This window comes from Talpa occidentalis, unplaced genomic scaffold (assembly GCF_014898055.3).
Source record: "Talpa occidentalis isolate TD23 unplaced genomic scaffold, MPIMG_talOcc4v2.1 talOcc4.16, whole genome shotgun sequence".
In the NCBI taxonomy this organism is placed as follows: Eukaryota; Metazoa; Chordata; class Mammalia; order Eulipotyphla; family Talpidae; genus Talpa; species Talpa occidentalis.
Window position 1 is genome coordinate 43,689,524 of NW_023601653.1, and position 16,894 is coordinate 43,706,417.

The following is a 16,894-nucleotide window of genomic DNA, read 5'->3' on the forward strand; positions in this document are numbered from 1 at the left end:
CACTGCTGGTGGGAATGCAAACTGGTCCAACCACTATGGAAAGCTGTGTGAAGATTGCTGAAACTACTAAAACTGGATCTACCATATGACCCAGCAATTCCACTCCTAGGAATCTACTCCAAGGACACAAAAACACTAATTCAAAAGGAAACCTGCACTTCTGTGTTCACTGCAGCACTATTTACAATAGCTAATTTCCAAATTTCCATATGGAAACAATTTAAATGCCCCCAAACAGATGACTGGATCAAAAAGATGTGGTCTATATACACAATGAAATACTACTCAGTCATCAAAAAGATAAACTCATGCCATTTGTAGCAACATAGGTGGAGCTGGAAGGGATGATGCTCAGTGAAATAAATCAGAAGGAAAAAGAAAAAATATCAGATGATATCACTTAGAGGAAGAATATAAGGAAACTGAATATAAGATCAAAAAAAAGGACAAAACTTGTAGGCAACTGTAGATCTGAGGCTTAGAGCAGTGGTGAGGGGGAGAGGGGTCAAAACGGGAGGGACGAGCACAATGGACTAAGGTGATGGTTCACAGATGATGTGGTGGTGGGATATTTGTGGGGACTACACCTGAGAGGAGAAATCAAATACTGCACACAATGAACAACACTGTAAGAAAATTTAAAAAATCAAAAAAGAGAGAAAAAAAATTTACCTGCATTGCTTTATCTACTTCATAAAAAAACCATTTAAAGCACTTTATTTCCAAGTCTATGTAAGAGGAAAACTAAAGACTAGGAAAGACAACTTATTTGTCACTCACTCAATTACTATGTAGTGAGGCCACTATGGCCTATTAAGTTGAATAAGTAGTGGAGCAACCTAGTCATCCTTTGGTTGTAACTGGAAATCTAGCCTTTAATCCAAGGCTCAATCACCATATACCTTGAATTGTTTTCATTTGTTATTTGTTTTTGCCCCTCTCTCCTTTTCTTCCTGTTTTCATTCATTCGGCTGTTACTGTATTTACTTCCCCCGAAGAACAATAACATAACTCTATATGCCATACGAGGGAACATAAACCAAGCTCCTGTTCTTCTTTTTTAATGACTAGTTCTAATTTCTTAATGACTAGTTAGGGTTAGGGTTCTCTAGATCTCTAGCTCATTCTCTAGATCCTCTGGAAGGCTGGCGGGGGTGGGGGCTCTCTTTCACATCTACCCAAGCAGCAATAAAATTTCCATCCTCTACCCTCCAGTTCACCTTATTTTACCTTCATTCTCTGGTGAAGGCATTTCTGATGCTCATCATATAGTCCAAGGAGATGGATCCATAGATTTCTTCATTTTAGCTGCATTATCTTTGCCATGACCCTTTAGAGCAGTGCACCAGCCCATTGTGCCCCCTCCCTACGGCTGCACTTGGCTGTACCATGCATCAGCTCTCAGAGAGCAAATGTCACTGGCTCATTGTATATTCCATTCCTGCTGTGCCATTCTAGGCTCTTGACTCCTGTGAACAGTATCAGGAAGACTAACTCATCTTCCTGTGTTGTTCATGCACAGTCTGTGCTGCTTGGGAGGACAGGGCTCGCCAGCCTGACACGTGTGAAAAGCACTCATTCTGTATCATGTTGCAGTCCCCGGAATGGCCTCTGATAATTAACCCGCTCCTTCTATTTGTAGTTGTTTATTAGATGCTAGATCTCACTGATGTAATTCACTGTCTGGAAATTAAATTAAAACAGGACACCTTCTTGTTTTTTTTTAATCAATCTCCATCCTGGAGTAACATTGTCATTACTTGATACACTACATGAACTATATGTGAACAGTGAAAAAGGAAAATAGGAGAATTAGTTTGATCATCTGAGAAGACATTTTTTTCTTGAGTATTATTTCCTTCTACAATTTCCCACTGTTCACGTTCCAGCACTGTTTTCCATGGAAATGCAGAGTGATTGCCCAAAGTCCCAATGGTTTTTAGAATTGAATGTCACCTGCTCTTAACCATCTGGTTTCTATAAAGTGCTCACAATTCCTCATGACACAAGTAGATGATTTATGTGATAATTAGACTTCATTTCATTTCACCATTGACGCACACATATATAATGCATGTTTGTATCTGTGCACAAGAAATATTTGAAGGAGAATTCTTTTGATCTACAGAACAATCCTGTGATGGAATCAGCACTATAACCCTCATTGAATGATAAAGAAAATGAGCTTCAGAGGGGTTTCCCTAGACCACCTAAGTATAAGGCCAGGATTTTAAGCACCCACATTCACAATTACAATGTCCTTTGAGTTCACTGACTTATTTCATTTTATTTTTTCTTACTTCTGCATTATAGTGAGGGCAATAAAAAGAATTAGAAGTAGTGACTTCAGTATTTTATGGCTCTGAAGCAGAATCTCAGCAAAGAGAAGGGACTTGTCCAAAGACACAGAGTAATAAATAGCCAAGGCCAAACTCAAGGCTTTTGAGTTTAATTTCTTTGTGCCTTCACTCTATCAACGCTGTTTTCAATACTCACATTAAAAGAGCAACCAAACTATTATTTCACACCAGGAAGGAATAACAGTTCTTAGCACCTCTTTTATCTAGCTTCATTTACTTCATGCCCAGTTAGAAGCAAACCTATTTGGTTTATTACTTTTCAATAATATACTCAGATATATATTTATAAGAATTGAGTTTGGGGCCGGGTGAACATCCTTGGACAGCTACAAAGAAGCAGGCAACATGGGTCATGTTCAGCTAATACATAGAAGCCACCTTTACATATATTATGTAAAAATACACTTACATAACTATATGTTTCCAATCTAAAGACTGAATGTCAATTAATTTGTGCATTGGGAAAAAAACAGTTAAATACTTAAGTTTACCTCCTGTTTATATTCTTAACACATAACTGATAAATTCCACCCTGACTTTAGACCATGAGTAGAAAAAAAAAATGCCTGAATTTCGCAAGCCTTGCAATTTTATCCCCAAGCTCAGTTAGCACTAGAAATCGTGCATATATTATTTGTTTCATAAACTGATTTGTAAACTGAAGAACAATTTTGGATTTTGTCATTTCTATGGATGGTAGCCTCCATTCTGTTTCTAGCATTCTCCCAATGGAGCAGAGATTGTGGGTTGTGTTCAAGCTGCTAGCTAATTTTGGAAAATTGTCAAATCCTTAAAATATCCCTGAAATATCCTGACTATTGAGAACTTCAGAATGTTTATAAAGTCACTGAAATGTAAAACTCCCTAGTTCCAGGTTTAAATCAGCATTTATAGACTGGGTGTATGCCCAGAGTCTTAAGCCAATTTGCTTAAATATTCACAGAAAGACAGAAAGAATAATGATAGGGTGGGAAGACAGAAAGAATAATGATAGGTGAATTTACAGATGGGAATAAATGATGTCCCAGAGTCACAAAGTTAAGTGGCAGTAAGACTAGAAGTTAGGAGTCTTGAGATGCAAAATGAATCTTGAGTTCTACCAGGTCATGTTACCAACTTAAAAATCTTCCACAGCTGGTCCTTCACCAAGCGAAGAGCATGTAGAAAGATGGACAGGATGAGGTGGAACATCTGTGTGTACTGTTAGATCACTGATTCTGGGGAGACTAGTGCATCATTTAATATAAGAGACATAAAATGACTTCATGAGGGAATAGTGGTTCTCCGATTGTGATAACTGAACACTCTTACCATGTTTTCATTGACAGAGTTTCTCCCCTCAAAGCCTCAGAGACTTGCCCATTTGATTTGACCAAGAGACCTGGAATTCTTCAATCCCAGATTGTTCCTCATTCTTCCTTTATTTTACTATGCATAGCTGCTAACTGGAAATTTCTAATGAAGTGCCATTACTGATGAAAATAGTCCCTTTGTTACATACAGAGTGGTAGTGGAGGGATGGATTTCTGTTTGCTAATTATTATCACCAGCCAGATTCTATCACAACATGTCAGCAACCAGAACCTTCATTCTGTTCAAAGCAGCTTTTTTTCTGCAGGTGGAATTATCGCATATGGAATAAGAAAATCCAAGACAGTTTGGGGGTATTTGTTATTCATGTTCATAAAGGCTTTATCAAAATACCTCTGAACATTTTCAGAGATATAATTCCATCTTCTAATAATTAGTAATGGAAAGACGTTCTACATCTGGATAGTATAAAAGGTACCACTTGGCTAGTTTATAATCGATACATATTTACACTAATGGTTGAACTTGGCTGGCTTAAATGAATGAAAGTAAGGAATTAGGTTTATGAAAAAAATTATTATATAAAACCTGAAATAACCAGCATGTTAAACTTGAGTTTCTTTATCTAAATGCCTTTATCCAGAAAGAAGAAGGAGGAATGTAAATTGGAGAATAAATGTACACTGAAGAGAATCCCAGACCAGCTGCAAAAGAAATGAGATCTGTTCCTAATTCTAGGGTGTTTTTTATTATTATTATTTATGCATACAAGCCTGGGGCATAGGCCAGAGGTGTGTGTGTGTGGTGGGGTGAGGGGTGGTGGCGGTTAGAGGATTCACCAGAGACAGAGTAGGGAGCAGCACAAGTAGACTGACTGAAATCCACTGCTCAGGGGAGAAGCGGGCGAGACAGGAGAGGTCTGCTGCTGCCATGTGGGTTAGCTCCCTGGCCAGGATCAAATTCAGGCTGCAGCAGTGAAAGCACTGAGATTTAACCCCTAGGCCACCAAGGAGGCCCCTAGGGCTTATTAACTGTGCAAATCTGAAGGAGTCACTGCCCTCTTGAAGCCTGTTTTTCCATACAGCCTCTCCTTCAGAACTGCCCTGAGCGAGCATGCTTGGAAAAATAATGGGTCTTTGGGCAGAGGGTGCTGCCTGTGTCCAGTCTAGGGAAGGAACCACTGTTCAGATCTGCCTGACATGACTTCTGTCTCAGGCTTCCCTTGTTCCATATTCTGCGGAAATGAACTTGGTCACACCAGATGTGTTAAAAAATAAATAAATAAATAACCCACCAGCCTTCATCAGGAAGTCCTACCACCCCCAACAGTCTTCCATACAAAAACACAATTAAGTTGGAAAAAGGCTCCTTGGGCTGTCTGGATAAATAAATTATTTCCTTCTCTGACCTCCGCTCAGAATTGAGAATCACTGGCTTAGATGGAGTTTATTTATGGTTAAGTGCAGCTATGAGAGTGGAGAGTGAATTCTCAAGAGCAGTTGTTCAAGACACAATGTATGGCTTGAGAAATTCATAAACAGAAGTCTCCATTTATATACCACCTATAGAATATGAAGTGCTAGAGGTGAGTTTCAGAAACTAAGAAATGCAACTTTGTATCAGAATAACTGCCTCTTAATTATGGGGGTGATTTCAAATTAAAATCCTCTCAAATATATTTATTTAACACACCTTATGCACCAAACACTTGAGAAGAGTTGGGAGTCTAAGATTTTTTACTGCATGCTTATCATTCCTGCAAATCCAGTAGGTCTGCAATATAATTTGACCTTTCCTTAAAGAGCACATGTCATTTTCAAAAGATCGGAGAGAAAATGCAATGCTTTCGAAAGAAAAAAACATAATGACTCCCTTGAATGGAAGAGTGCTGTATTCACTTGGCCAAGATACAATTTTGTCTTTTGTTACCATTTCATAATTCTAGCTAGCTATAGGATTATGCCATCCCACATTTTTGTATTCCTTGTCTAGATTCAAGATAAACACGGAAAAAGGTTGTATCTGGGCTCAGCTGCACTACACAGCATGAAATGAACCCCAGCAGAGTGACCCCGTCACCACAAGCAGCCAGCACACACCAAATTGGGAGTGATTAATGTGTGATCCACCAACGAGATGGTCTAATTAAATAACAGTGGTTAATTACTAATTAGTATGTGAATTAGGTAGACAGAAGCACTTAGACTTATGTTAAAAAGAACAATGAAAAAATCAAAGCTCTGTCATTTCCATGATCTATTTAAAAATGAGGCATCAGAGAACAGGTATTTTGGGCCATTTATCCAGCCAAAATTCATCTTGGAGAACTTGTTTGATCCTTTCTTAATATGAGGTCCTCTTCTATTTAAGTAATAATGTTACACTTGGTGTCATGAAAGGTTATAAACCCTAAAGCTATACAGGAGTTTGAAATGTGTATGTGGGAGGAGGGGTAGAGAAGCTCCTGTTACCCACTTAAACCCCAACATATTTGAAATGTATCCATTAGTAATCAGCTATATGTACACATTGGTTTTTACTTCTTGTGTATTTGGTTTTTGCCAACTTAGCTCTGGTTTCAAACAACAACAGCAAAAGCCCCTCTGTCTAGTCAATCAGATGAGAGACATTCATGATAGCAAATCTCTCCTGGTGACTTGCTGTCCTCAGGGGCTAAGACTGAAGGCCAGTTGGATCCAATGTCTTCTTTGGGAGATTACATAAGATCTGCTTCCATAACTGAGATTTGGAAGCCTTTTTTTTTTTTTTTTTTTTTTTGGCATCTATAGAAAAAAATACCATCTGTCTCCTCATTAGCCTTAAAAGAAGAAAGGGATAAAAAGCTTGACATGGCATACTGGTGCCAAACTTTACATTCAATTATTTATTATCTGAAAAGACGCACACAGAAGGTTTCATGAATAATGCTTTCTCTTTTTGTGAAAGTGTAATGGGGAACTATGTGCACACTCCTAAACCAGCAGGTCGGATCAGTGTCCATCTTTACTAAATATTATTTTTTTAGAACCTCGCCAAACAAACCAATTGCCTCCCCTGTCACCTCGGGGATAGTGACACACTGGCTGTCTTAGAACAAAACCCTACAACAAAAAATAATACTTAAAAACCACATCCCCCTGGAAGGAGGCTGGGGGTACAGGGCCTACCACATAATTTATCAATGGGTGGCAAAAAAAAAACACCCTCACCTGAGTCACCATGTATGTTTGTTGAAAATGTACCTCCCTGGACCAACTCCACAGCTCTGGAAACCTGCTTTTTTGACAAGCACTCCCAGGTAATGGAGAAACATCTTCAATTAGGAGGCCTGGTTCTGGTCACCCACTGACTTTATCCTCCAGAGAGAAAGAGCTTCTCATCCCATCAGATATTTTGCACACCATTCACATTAGCTCTGAAAACAGAAGAACACTGATGTTTAACTCTGGTTGAAGAAGCGAGGGAAGGAGGGTGGAGAGAAACCAGGGTGAGACGTTAACTGGCAAGAAATGTTTAGTTCCCTCTCTATTTGAAAATACCCATTGATTGCTATATGTAGACCGATGGAAGAAAATTTCTGGAGAAAAGGAAAATGGGATAATCCAAAGGCGGTCATCAATTTGGGGCGGAGGGTGGGGAGCCAGTGGAAGTGGGAAGGAGAAAAGGGGAAGGAGTAAAAGGGACAGAAGAAAGCAAGCAGACCCTGCTGTGTCTGTGGGGAGGTGCTGTTCCCACACGGGAAGTGAGTTGAATGAATTTCCAAAACAAGATGGGGTGGGGAGAGGGAAGACTAATGTTAAATGCCAAGACCCTCGTTAGCTTGGAACTAGGAGGAAACAGCGCCACACAGTGGCTGGGGCTGACTGAACATCTGGCTACCTTTTAAGATAAAGGAAAGCATGAACCACAATGGAGCAGCAGGAGGAGGGGAGGCGGACAGAGTCCGAGGCAGTGGTCATTGGAAAGCAAAGCAGCCAAGCTGGCTCTAGGAGAAAGTAGAACCTGCCAATCCCAACTTTCCAACAACAGAAGGGAGCTGGGAGGAGAGAGCCAGGCTACCAACCTGGTTAGTGCACCAGGACCCACAGATTATTTAACACTTAGCTCATCACTGAGTATTTTTCATTGTTTTTGAAAGAACAGAGATTGCAGCCTTGTAGTATTTCCAAGCTAGTAGGCTTCTGTAATTAAGCTCGCCCCCGGACACACACACCCCCAAATAGCGTCTACATTCAGATTTGTTAAGCTGCTTATATCTTAATGAGTTGTATCATTTTCCTGGGTTGTGGAGGGTTTTTTTGTGATGTTTTTGTTGTTGTTGTTTACTATTATATAGCAAATAAAGCTCAATTACAATATACATTTAACAGACTATTGGGAGTTAACTTAGGGAGCATACTATCACTTATTTTATTGTTTCTATGAGGAAAATGCATTCTGAGGGCCACAAAGTAATTTAAGAGCAAAATTTTGAATCAGTAGATATGGGTAATTGGGGACTTCCTGAACAACTAAAATCAGGCAGCTAGATCCCCTATATGGATTTTTTTTTCCCTTTTTTCCCAGGTGCAAATGTTTAGCCACAGTGCCCTCTAGCTGTTTTATTATTTCAACAGAGAGACCAGAAATTTCTCTGAGGAAAAGCTTTTCCATTTTATGAAAAAATGTATGTATTTAAAAAATCTCGAAACCATATAAGCCAAGAGTTTTTTGTATGGGACGTACTAAAAAAATCATTTGAGTTTATTCTACAGTAACTGTAATCACTGCCCATGTGTGAAGGTCCCTGGTGTCCTTGTTAAATTAAGGATATCAGTATGGAAACATTAGTGCCTGATTTAAAAAAGATATTTTTCTGATTTGAATTTCCTTTTTAAATTCCATCTTCCCCCTTTTTAATGATGCATTGCAGCTGGATAGATCTTATAGCGAGATGCACAGTAGTAACAGAGGGAAAAAAAAATTCCCATGGTAACTTCATTGCATGTATCTGAAATCTGAAAGATCTGATTTATACATTATTACTGCAGTCCCCCAATTAGCTTATTCTGAACTGAAATTCTAAGGTTTTTCAGAGGCTCCTCCACAAATAAAACCTTGATCCAAAGTCAAGCTAATAATGGGAATTATGAAAGGCTTTGTGCTGTTCCCAGGCTAAACACAAAGTAATTCACCTTATGTTTAATTAAATCATGTTATTCTCACACACTTATTACAGCATTTCACATAGAACATGTGGGGAAAAAAAACACAACACAACAAGTAGAGGTTACAAAGATCAAAGGAGAACAAAGAACAAATGGAGAAAGAAAATAAAACATCCAACATAAAAGCACAACATTAAAGAAATGAAACAGAGGTACTCAAGCAATGGAAACACAAGTGTCCATTTATTTTCCTTGCTACCTCTAGGGTATTAACCGTAAACTTTCCAAAGGTCTCAACCTCTGGGAATGAGATGCCTCATTTGATCACGTGTCGAGCTACCTCTATTTATCAAATGACAGAAGGCTAGGAAGAAGGTATAGTACAGTAGAGCAGTTTTCAAAGAGCTCTACCAGAATCAGCAGCACTGGCTTCCCCTGGGAACTTGATAGAACTGGACAGGCCCCAAGTCATACCTTCTGGATGAGAATGTCTAGGGCTTCACAGTCCTCCGGGTAATTCTAATGCATGCTGAAGCTTGAGATCTATTGCAAGATTAAAGCAAACACTGACCTTCATTAGAGGAAGACTTCAGAAGTCCAAGTCCTGAAATGATTTTGAGCAGCCTGATCTTAGGTATCAGTTTCCTCTGTCTTTGAAAAGACAGTAACACCCACCCCAAAACGGGTGTTTAAGGGCAAGCATTCATTCATTCCAGCTTTAAAGAAACATTTATTGAGCACTAACTATGTATCAAACACTGTTCTACATGCTCAGAAACCAGAAAAATCGGTGAAAAAAATCTTACTTCCCTGTACTTATAATTGCACTTAAAATTGTACTTATAATTGGAGTAAAACACACTTTAAATCATAAACCGACTATTCACATCCTAGGGCTGCCGTAACAAAGCATAACACACAGGGAGCTTTGACAGAAATTGTCTCATTGGTCTCTCTGTCTCTCTACATCACCTTCCTCCCCGTGGATCTGTCTCTGTGCCTCTGTTTGCCCTTTTTCTATGAACACCAGTCATTTTGGGTCAGGCACGCTCTAATGATCTCATTTAATTCAGTTGCCACCATAAAAACCCTACAGGGATTAAACTCTCACGTACCTTTTTTGTGGAGGATTCACAATTCAATCCCTGATACACAACATAAAAATTTGATGATGGATCAGATGGTAACTAATACAAAGGGGGAAAGTTAAGTCTTGTCACTGAGCTCGGAGTGCTGGAGTTGAATTTGCAAACAATTTCAATGGCAAAGTTAAAAGAGACCAGAACAGGGTCCAGTGGGCAGGTGGAGTCTTAGGACAGATGTAGCAGAAGACATCCAGCACCAGCAGATGGCCTTGAGTGTCTACTTGGAGTCTCAGCTTCATCACCCTCCACTTTCTCACCCAGTTCTCTACTGGGAGCAGTGTGCTGTGAACTGGTCTCGAGGACCATGGACCAGCGTTACCAGCTCTTGTTTCAAGAAAATTTGCAAATAAAAGCTGAAAGTCACCTCTACGGGGCAGGGTGAGGAGTAACCCCAGAACCCCCAAACCTGCCCACCCTAAAGGGGTCCTGCCATCTGCCACATCAAGACAAAACATACTCTAGTGCGTAAGACTTTCAATGGAAAGGAACTTTAGTATAATTAATGTGCAATAAAAAAAAACTGGAAGAATATAGTTTCCATATCAAGCACCCAAAGTCACCCATTCCCTCATGGGCAATGTCCAGCCAAACAGGTTTGGCCCAAAGCAGGGCCACTGAGGCCCAAAAGCCTGCCACATTCTAAGGCACCTCCTAGTGGGGACCCATAGGAAGGTGGCAGAAGAGGTCCAGCATGTCTGGGGGACAGAAGGCACAAAAGCAAAGTAAAAGCTCCCATTGTTAACCTCCCCATGAGTCTCTCACCCACATCTGCTTCAACCAGTCCATGACCAAAAGGCAAGTGCAGCTTCTTCACATGTCTCTGCTCCATGTGCCTCCTCCAGATCTCCTTCTGGCTCCCCATCCTGCTTCCTTCCTTCCTTCCCCAGCCTCCTCTCCAGCTTCTCCTCCTCCCTGCTCAGCTCCACCCTCACATGGGTGGGTCAGGGAACCTGGAACCCCCCCCCCGTTTCCTGGGGACCACCTGTCACACTACCAGTTTTCCTAACAATCTGAGAAACAAGGAAGCCCTAAACCAAGCACATATTTTCCCAGGACATACAAACATCAAAACAACATTTGGTGCAGCAAAAACAGAAATGAGCGAGCATCACTGCCAGCCACTGATCCAACTCCCTGGAATACAGCTCGGGTACCCCAGTATTATCCACCTCTTCTGCAAATCAACTGTCCTACAGCGTTTCTCCTTTTGAATATTTGGGAAAGTTCACGTTATGTTCATGGAGTTGGATTTCAGAAACTGGGCCCTATATTTTCCCAACAATACCTTTCTAGATTTGCTTTTATTATTTCCTATTATGCATAAACCGATGCTCTTACCCACGGTAACTATGTATTAGTGTGTGTGTGGGCTTGGAGAGGATTCAAATCTGGGCTCCAGATTTGTGACCTTGGGAAAAGTGTCACTCTAAATCTCAGTTTCCTCCTTTGTGATATGAAATGAACAAAAACAACAATGACATTGATTAAAAAAAAAGTCACAGCAGACATGCCTACAAAAACTTACAGTAAAAAGTAATTGGGGGAGGGCCTCCCCGATGGTGCAGTGGTTGAGCGCTGGGCTGCAAAGCTGCCCGCAGCATCTGCAGCACCGGTTCGATCCCTGGCCACCGGCGAGGGTCCCACATGGTGCGCAGATCTCTTCCGCCAAGCCCGCTGCTCCCCTCAGCAGTGTACTTCGTCAGTCTGCCTGTTCAGCTCCCCGCTCCTGCTCTGGTGAATTATCTCACCCTCCCACACTTCTGACTGTACCCAGTGCTTGTATAAATAAATAAATAAATCTTTAAAAGAAAAATTAAATGGGGGGAAACAGACAGACTGATTCCGGCCAGGCCCACGACAATCCCTCGGTAAAAATTAATGTCAGTAGTAATGCTGCTGATGATAATGAGCTGTCACAAGCCTACAGGAGCATTTTTATTTTTAAAGCCAGAGGGGAAATGGAGAAATGGGCAAAGCAAAGGCAGAACCAAGAAGCCAGGCATCTTTAACAAGCGTTGATAACTAGTCCTGCCTCATTAAGCAGTAGGGATGCTTATAAATGGGGTACACGCTGAGAGTAGGAAATGGGGATTTTCAACTTGAAGCACAGAGATACAAAAGTAAAAAAGAGGATCTTGTCACTCTGTGTATGTTCAGCTTTCTCTCCTCCTACCAAAGAAAAAACAAAAAAGAAGAAGGCAAACAGGAGCTTCTGCATCCGCGCTCCTGTTCTGCTCACTCTTTTTTGGTTGGAGAGAGTCTCAAAGGAGAAGTCCCAGGAAAGATTTGCCCAGGAGTGTGACAACAACTGAGTGTGCACAAGGTTTGGAGTCAAATGTATTTGGGTTCTATCACAGTCCTACCACTTTCCAGCTTACCTAATCTCTCTGGGCCTCATTTCTTCTAGAATCTTCCAAGGGACCACCCTGCTGGCCTAGGGGTTAAGTCTCAGTGCTGTCACCTCTGGCCTGAGTTCTATCCCTGGCCAGGGAGCTGACCCACATGGCGCAGCAGACCTCTCCTGTCTCACCCGGTGCTCCCCTTAGCAGTGGATTTCAGTGGATCTGCCCGTTCTGCTCCCCATTCTGCCTCTGGTGAATTCTCTCACTCCCTGAACCCCAGTTCTTCTATGCAAAACAAAACAAAAAAAATCTCCCAAGGTTTAATGCATTGGTCAGAATGTTTTGTAGAAATTAACAAAAATCCAACTCAAATGAGCTTCAACAGAAAGCATGCTTACTGGTGTCAGGCATGCAAAGAAAGGTTGAACAGATGAGTCATGGTAACCAAAGCTGTATTTCAAAAACAACTGGAAGGAAGGAGCCTGGCTGAGCGCTTTTTCTTCTGACTCTTACATGTGCTTTCTGCACTATCAATGGATTCTTTCCTCACTAAGACCAACAAACTGGGCCAACTGCAACCAGGGAGGTTGCAAGCTTAGACATTTTCTGTGGAAGTCGTACAATTAGCTAAGTTTGACCAAGTGCCCAGCTGTGATCCAACCAAATACTGCCAGTGGGATTTGCTATTTAAGAATGGTTGTTCCTGTAGTATCCATGTAGACAAAGGAGGATAGAGACAGGAGGAAGGATGAAACAAGGCAAAAAATCCCATATCTGTCCAGTACATCAGTATTTTTTAGACTACTTAAGGTAATGGTTGTAACAAAATTTTATGATATGTTTTAGCAAAAAGGAATTGATTGAGTGAAACTGGACATAAAACTATAAATAGATTTTAATCTCAACTTCAGAATACATAATAAATACTCAAGCCACTATAAGAAAATGCACTAAAATGTGAATAGTTTATCACAAGTCACAGAAAATTTTCAGTTTCTTATAAATATTCTACCATACCACATTTTTTCTAGTAGAGGCTTATGTAGTTTTTTTAAAATATTTATTTATTTATGCATACAAGGACTGAGGTACAGGCCAGAGATGTGGGGGTGAGAGGATTCACCAGAGGCAGAGTGGGGTGCAGAACAGGTAGACTGACTGAAATACACTTCTGAGTGGGCAAGTCAGGAGAGGTCTGCTGCGCCATGTGGGTAGCTCCATGGCTAGGGATCGAACTAGTGCTGCAGTGGGTGCAGATAGCTTCATAGGTTGCATCTTAACCCCTTGTGCCACCAGGGAGACCCGAGGCTTATGTAATTTTTATAACTAGATGGAAAGCAATGAAGGATTTCTACTGTTACTGTTATTTTAATATATGTAGTTGTTTCAGATAATTCTATCATACTTATGACTCAGGTTCATACCCAGCTCAGTTTATAATCCTTATAATCACCCTAGGGACCCATGAAAGTTTTATAAGCTTTTGTGCTACTTCTACAGGGATTGTGAAAGTTGTCTAGAGCATCTATGTGTTGTGTTTATTTAGGAAAAGCGCTATAAAAAAATGAATGTTCAGAGATGACCTGTTAAATGACATAGGCTTGTTCTCTGGCTATTTTTAATACCATGTTTCCATTATTATTTTCATGATGCTTGCATTGTTAGTATTTTCTTACTGCCTGTATTTTTGCATTTATTACTTTTGCACCTCCAATTAATGAGAAGAAAACTAGATCTAATGCTTTCATCTTTGAAGGTTACTCTATCTCTTCAAAGAGTATGGCTAAATGGTTCCAATTGATCTAATAACAGTAATGGCAGGTCTGTGTAAATAATATGGCATCTGAAAAAGCCTGTAGAAGGTACTAGGTTTTGCAAAGGGATGGGTTGGAGGGCTTTAGAGGGTCAGAGGCTTTAGAGTAAACTGGGTTTAAAAGCCAGATTTACAAGCTGTGTGACCTCCTGCAAATTCTCTGACTGCTGAAGCCTCAGCATCTTGACTATAATGATGGTGTGTTTGTGTCTCTAAGATGTAACAGGACTCCTGGATGGGCTGAAGGAGAGTGCCCATGCTAAGGAGACTGGCACATAGTAGGGACTCATTAAAAATCCATTTTCTCCTTCAACTGCCATCCCAACCTCTCTTTTTCTCTCCTTTCCCCAGCCCAACAAAGGCCATTTTCTATTAATCATCATGATTCAGATAAACAAATGCAAAATGAGATCTTCCTTTAACATATATATTCACTGTGATAAAGGGACAGTGGGGAATCTTCAAGTTGAAACACAGAGTATCTTTAAAATGCAAGGCTAGGTAAAAAGAAAAGAAAAATATGAAATGTCTAGGCTTTGTAGCTGTTGTTAATGCCTGAATCCTGGACTTCCCTGTTGTTTTGTGATTGTCATTACTGTTATTTATTTATATGATTGTTGGCTTTGCTTTCCAATCTCTGGCCCTCCAAAATAAAGCTTATGATTATATGAAGGTTGTTCTATGGGAAGATCTTTGTACATTATTAAATGCTAAGTTTGAATTGGCCTAGTAGATTTCTTTTGTTATAAACAGTAATAGGAAAATAAGAAGATATAGAGGGATCTATTATTAATAAATATACATCCATTTCTCAGAGATACAGCTGATTACCTGACTCTGGAAAAATGTACAAAACACCAGTAATTCTTGACCTTTATCAAGCCATGGAATCTTTTGAGAGTATAATAGGTTCTCTCCTCTGGAAAAGACAAATGCATTTATGAAATTTGGTATTTTTTTTTAGTTTCAAGGATTTAACCACCTCCAGAGGACATTCAGAGGCCTCCCAGCAGAACCAAGCCAGTACCTGGCTTACCCAGCTTACTCAACTTATGAATATCTAAATAGCCTACATGAACATGTTCATTGTCATGAAAACATTCTCACAACAACACTTAGGTCTGTCTCGTGATAAAACTAGTTTAATAACAATCTCTTAGCCACGGGTATTTTTTTTTTCTTTCTTAAAGCAATTTGCTGTTTTTGTTTTTTTTTTAATCTATTTTTTACATCAATTTTCATTTTTGTACAATGTATGTATTTTCATCTTGCTTATAGTCTGGGATCATGCTCAGTGAAATAAGCCAGGAAGAAAAAGAAAAATACCGGATGGTCTCACTCATAGCAGGAATTTAGAAAACCCAAATAAGGGTTCAGGAAAAAGACTAATTATAATAAAGTAAAAATCAAAATGAACAGGCAACTATAAGCCAGAGACACACTCTGGGGGCGGAGTAGGATCAAAACAAGGGTGGTGGGAATTTTACGGGGACTATAACCAAGAAGAAAGGCTGCAGGTATTTTTTTTTAAGATTTATTTTATTCATGCATATAAGAATGGAGGTACAGACCAGATGCGCAGGAGAGTGAGAGGATTCACCAGAGACAGAGCGGGGAACAGAACAGGCAGACTGACTGAAAACACTGCTGAGGGGAGCAGCAGGCAAGGCAGAAGAGGTCTGCCACACCATGTGGGTGATACCGGAATTGTCAGGTATAGTCTCCCAGCCAGGAACAGATCTCAGGCTGCAGGGCAGCGCTGAGCCCCAGCCACTAGACCCCCCAGGGTTGGTGTCTCACGAAGCCGCAGCAGGAACTTCACAGATGCTCAGGCAAGCAAGCGAGAAGAGGCAGGTTCGTTTATAGAAAGAAAAAGTTTATTGAGAAGGAAAAGAGCAGAAATAAAGTGGGACTCCCAGGCCAGGGAACCAGGCCTGGGAGGGGCAAGGAAGCCAAAGTAGAGTCGTGTCTTAGGGAATATATACCTTTTTTCCCTCATTATTCTAAAGCTGCCCCAGTCTCTTTGTGATTGGTCAGTTCTCGGCTGTCTCACTCAATTTGCTACTGAGTGGGGATCTTCACATTCCTTATCTAACAGCTTTCTCTTTCCCCATTTGTTGCATCTTTAAATTTATGGCCCAGTCCTCTGGATGGGCATCCCTGCATTGAAGTTAAACAGCTGCCCTTCTAATGTGACCATAAATTAAACCACTCTCCATTTCTCCAATCTCCGCCTCCCTTTACCACCTGAAGGAAACCAGGACCAGCATTAACAATGTTGTCCTTGGTCCTGGCATGTTTGTTTTTCCTAATGGAATGGGTTACTTTCCCTTGCTTGTCCTTATCTCTGAAGCCTCCCTAAATTTTTCAGAGGTCCCCTCCTGCGCTATCCCTAAAACTGCCTAATAGCCCTAGCTTGCCCTGTCTCATGGGGATCTCCGCGGCTGGCCGGGATCGAACCTGCGCTGCAGAGGCTGCAGACAGCTTCACAGAGCGGCACTCAACCGCCTGTGCCATGAGGGGAGGCCCAATCACAAGTATTTTTAATAGAATTCCATCTCTTCCATCTGTATCTATTCCCAAAGGTGAGTTGTTAGTGATTCATTTTTTCATTTCCCTACCTCTCTCTCCTCACACCTTTGGTGCCTTCCATCTTCTTAAGAGTTTTCCACTCCATCCTGAGCCCTCACACAGTTTACACTCAAGGGGTATCTGTTTCCCAATCATGGGGTTTGAGAAGACCCGTGACCACCCCCATAATCTGTCCCTCTAGAGT

The 16,894-nt window shown here is 40.8% G+C and overlaps 1 protein-coding gene across 6 annotated transcripts in view; it reads right to left on the reverse strand.

The window, feature by feature from the left end:
• The window catches only part of TMEM117 (transmembrane protein 117), a 460,174-nt gene that overhangs the window by 334,475 nt on the left and 108,805 nt on the right, over positions 1 to 16,894 (reverse strand). Inside the window, exons 2-3 of one of the 6 annotated variants that reach the window (XM_037514112.2) lie at positions 14,950 to 15,037; positions 6,881 to 7,086 (exon numbers count right to left, since the gene is read on the reverse strand). The exons of 4 other annotated variants lie outside the window; for them this stretch is intronic. The gene's annotated coding sequence lies outside the window, so the exon portion shown is untranslated. The remainder of the gene's footprint in view (positions 1 to 6,880; positions 7,087 to 14,949; positions 15,038 to 16,894) is intronic. One more of the 6 variants, XM_054696287.1, reaches the window with a different exon arrangement.